This window comes from Pinus tabuliformis, chromosome 8, assembly GCF_031772625.1.
Source record: "Pinus tabuliformis cultivar Carrire ecotype Pingquan chromosome 8, CPIR1, whole genome shotgun sequence".
NCBI lineage: Eukaryota > Viridiplantae > Streptophyta > Pinopsida > Pinales > Pinaceae > Pinus > Pinus tabuliformis.
This window is the reverse complement of record NC_142294.1, coordinates 1503647615-1503652785: the sequence shown is the minus strand read 5'-3', so window position 1 is coordinate 1503652785 and position 5171 is coordinate 1503647615.

Genomic DNA, 5171 nt, shown 5'->3' with positions numbered 1-5171 from the left:
CCAACAAAGATACCGATCGAACACGCGACCTTCAATCCTATTCAGTCTCACGCTCTTCCATCAAAGATGCCCCGACCAACATCCCCTCGTTCAATTCTACAGGAATCAAGAATCGGTTCAATAACTAATTCAAGAATCAGTTCAACAACTGATTCGTAAGTTTTTTAATTTAGAATTACTTTTTAATCAGGGTAGTTGCAAATAGGGATATGACATCGTTGGCCATAACTGAATCCAATTATCCGAGAGCTCGAGTTGGCCCTTGATTCTCCTTTGAGAAAAAACATTCATCCTGATTTGTCTCTGTAGACATGGTTTTCTGTACCAACCTGTTTGAGTCACTAATATCAGTGAAATATTTAATTCATTCAAAACAACTAAATATTTAGCTTTTATATGTTTTCTAAAAAGTTTATATATTGATTATATTGGTGTTGATAGAATTAGTTATTCAATATTTATATTGAGTATACTAGAATTTTGGTTAAATATACTATTATTAAAAAAACATAATAATATTTAACCGAATTAATCTACACTTCAATATATGTACCTCTTACATAAAATACTTTTATAATGATTATCTTATAGTAATTATTACCTAATATAGTCTGAATATCAATAATTATTTTTCTTAATCTTTAAAAATTTATAAAAAAATTAAATTATAATATTTATTTTATATTTTACCATTGTTTTTTTAATATATATATATATATATATATATATATATATATATATATATAAAACAATAAATATAATATTTATATAAAATTGCTTTTATTTTAATTTTTTAATTTAGATAACAGAAATGTTAGTTTAACCAGTTATAACCAAATATTGTTTAGCATTCAAATAAATGTACAGTTTTATGGTATTTTATGTATTCGACTTTGGATTGGACATGTTCCACTTGTGTGCATCTTTCCATTTGAGAGGGTCTGAACCCTGCTCCTCAACCTCCTTCTTAAGTTTCTTTTTCAATAGCTCTTATATACTACTAGATTCTTATCTTTGCTTTAATATGGAAAAGTTAAGCGTTGAAGGGTTTCAAGCCCTACCCAACCTATATACACAGCCATGCTTCAAACCCAGCTTTCTTGGGTTCGTTCACAGTTCAGACACTGCTCATGTCGTGCCCATAATGTTTCTAGCCCTACCTTAATACAGGGAGAAACATTCTTGCGGCACCTTAAAAACTTGCAATAAACTCTGTATTCGATTGGTGATATTTTAAGGTTGTCGCAGCTCGCAGCGAGGCAAACGATGGCATTTTCTACTTTATCTTTTTTTTTGTTAAATGAAAGGCTCAGCCCTAGCGTGTTGCATGCCATCTAAAAATAATACTAGAATTTAATCAGTTCTGTTCTCTTTCGTATTTTCAGGTCTGTCTATACATTGCACAATATTTCCACATTTTTGTTTATTATTGTTCCTTAGAATAGATAGCCTAATTTTGAAATGTCTTCCTAAAGTTTCATTTTCTAATACACGAAACTAGTTATTACATTTAGTTATAACGAATGTTGTTAATTTAGATAACAGAATTGTTAGTATGTATTTTTAATTGGGTTTGATGCCATAGTTATTGTTCCTCTATTGATCAGAAAGACTCTTGATGTGATTAATTTTCATAAGAGAAATTGGAGTGGTTAGTGATGTGTATTAAATATGACGGAAGAAACGCAAATTAATCCAACAGAGTTTAACTCCTCCATCCTCTCAATGAACAAATTAATCCAGCACAGTTTAACTCCTCCATCTTCTCAATGAACAGAGAGGTATATTTTTGGTTTTCTATAATAATTAACTGCTGATAAGCTACCCATGTAAGTTTCTCTTTCATTTCTAAATTAGTTAACTTCCAATATATTAGCAATGAACAACTGATCCTGAATTGATAGATTATATTATAGTTATCATTTGCTTATAACAGACGCAGAGAGTGGGCATCACACATCTTTCATGCAGTTAGATCCTGAAGTGCCCATTAAAATCTGCTGTATGTTTTGTATATAAAATTATTATTTTCCTCATTCGAGCCAAAGAAGGATATAACCGAGGGCACCAATTGCTTGGGGATGTTCTATATACTAGGTTCATCTTCATTTCGCATTTTGATATAGAACCGTGTCCTCAGAGTTCGAACGCAGCGGGAAGCACAGATAAGACAGTTATGCAAGGCTTGCAAGCAATTAGAATTTGAAGTATGCCGTATGTATGTTTGCCTTTATACTTGTCCTTTTTCCATATGTATGTTTGCCTTTATACTTTTCTTTTTTCCATAGTTCGGTTAGATCTTTTTCAATTGAGTTTGATGCAATAGTTACGATTCTTTTATTGATTAACAGTTGCGATTCTTTTATTGATTAGATAGATTTTTGATGTTGAAGAAATTGGAATGGTTAATGATGTGTATTAAAATGTTTTAAATGAATTTGTATGTTTTTTTTTTCTAATTCTAAAATAATGGGATGAGCTAGATTATAAATATAGGTTAATAGAGTAGTAATGAGAAATGTGTTGGAAATTTTTGGTAATTTCAAACATAAAAGAACAAAGAAAATGCTCTGTTTCTGCCACAGGATATTTTGCACAAGGAAGTTAAAAAAAAATTCTGAGCAGAGCATTACATACACCCACAAAATCTTTTTATTCATTAAAACAAAATTCCTGATACAGGATTCATCCTCTTACAGAGGGATTACACAACTACTGTTACACAAAGGTCTTCCTCACATAGAGGGATTCACCAACACTGCTTCAAGTGCAGTTCCACAAACAACAAAAGAGTCTTCCTCACACAGAGGGATTCACCAGCATTGTTTTTACAAAAATATCACAAAAATATCTTCCTCACACAAAGGGATTCTCCAAGAGATTATGCTAAAGAGCATCTTCCTCTTAACCAGGGGATTCACCAGTCTATGCTGAAAAGCATCTTCCTCTTGACAGAGGGATTCACCAAGAGAATTTCACCAAAATTACTCTGCCTCTTACAAATAATTTTACACTACTGTGTAAAATTTTCATTCACTGCTATGTGAAATTTTTTTTACATTCACTGCTATGTGAAGAAATTTTGCATTTACTGCTGTAAGCTGAGAAATTCTTACATTGGTTTACTGCTGTAAAATAAAAATCTCTTTCACATTCACTCCTGTGTGAAATTTCTCATTACATTCAAAATTCTGGGTTTTCACATTACATATAAAAAAAAATACTTTTTCATTCCCATTCGTTTCAACAAACTATAAGCACCTGTAAAAGGGGATTCCAAATATTCATTTGCTGCCGCAAATCTTTCTTCTCTTCCACACTGCTGTGCTCTTCTGGTTTTCAATTCGCTGCCGCGAACCCTCCTTTTCATCTCATCCCTGCTCTGGTTTCATTTTAATTTTTTTTCGCACTTTATTACACAAGGTCGCACTGGTTTCATTTTAATTTTTTTTCGCACTTTATTACACAAGGTCGCACTGCTGTGCATCTCCTGGTTTTTATTCGCTGCTGCGAACCCTCTCATTCATCCCGTGTGCAATGAACAAAAAACACATTAATGCTTCCCGGAAACAAGAATTAAAAATGTTTACCAACTTTTACCTACAATTTACGAAACACCATAAATTACATTAATTCCTTCACGTGGGCGGTCAAGCAAAAGTTCAGGCAGCTTGTAAAAGATCCTGGTCCGTTGACTTAATCGGACGAATTTCGCAAGCTTAAGCCACACAACTCAAACGATGTTTAATGGCCGGGGATTGGTGGTTTTAGGATCGTACACAGGACGTGTGTCACTTGGTCGGGGTGTTCGGAGGCCCTCTGACAAAAACTGCTTTGTGCGAAAGGCGGTGCGATATGAACTGGTGGTTTTCCGGAGCTGTTTTCCTGCTGCACGATGGCTGATTCGGCAATTGACTGTGCTGCCGTCACTGTCCAACTGTCCGCGTCCACCAACACTGCACACAGTTGGAATTAATATTCCAACAAAATGTAATTTGAATGGTTAGATTATATGACATTTATTATTTGTTAGTTAGGAATTTTGAATCATAACAAATATACTAGTGTTTATATTTATTATGAAATTATGAATTATATTTATTGTTTATTTATTAAAAAATTTAACTTAAATAGAAATTATGAGTTATATAAATATATTAAGAAATTACGAATATTATAATTGCATAAACCAAACTTAGAGTGGTAGATTAGATTAAATTTATTGTTTATTTATAACAATTTTAATATTTTCCCAAAGCTATTACAAAAATGGTAAATTACAAAAGTCAAATTATTGTACTCATTTAGAGCTTAAACAAAACTTAATTATTAGTTGCTCCACATAATAGAATGGGATCGCTTTTAGAGTGACCAAAAAAACCTACCAACGAATCTCACTGCATCATCCTTATAAAGAGAAAATAGTATCCATTTCATTCTAGCTTTAGATTCAATTAAACTTTGCATTATTAGACATTGTGAGGTCCAAATAAGTCTAATAACACTTTTAACATTATTATTATTAAAATGACTCCTTTACATCAAACACTTCATCATAATATAAATAACTAATATTAAAATCACAATAAAGAAAAAAACAATAAAAATTCAATTACTTATGTGAATTTTTTTTTCACCAACATTAATCGTAGACCTTTCAACTTCTAAATCGGTTGTAAATCTAGCCAAAATATCCAAATTGTAAACTCATTATGACATCCCATGATTCCATTTAAAAGGTCCGCGAAAAAAGGTCTTATCCACATATTAGTGCTTATAGGCATAGGCTCTAGAAATAAACATGCAATTCCATTCCTCAAAGGAGAGTGAAAGATTATATGAAAACCCTAATTTCGTTTATTTATTGCCGGAATGGGAAACACTAGAGAATTTCAAATATTGAGAGTTATAATAACGCGTGATGACTTTCAACTAATTTCGAGAACATGTCTATCATTCATATGGGCTCGCCATGGGACAACTTCGTTCCAGACCAAGCAGGATCCAATATTGAGCCAGGAATGTGAATTCAACTCCTCGACACTAGGCTGGCAGATTGGCAGGATTACATTTAAAAGGTCCACAAAAAAGGGTCTTATTCTTATATTAGTGTATAGGAATAGGCTCTAGAAATAAACATGCAATTCCATTCCTCAAAGTTGAGTGGAAGA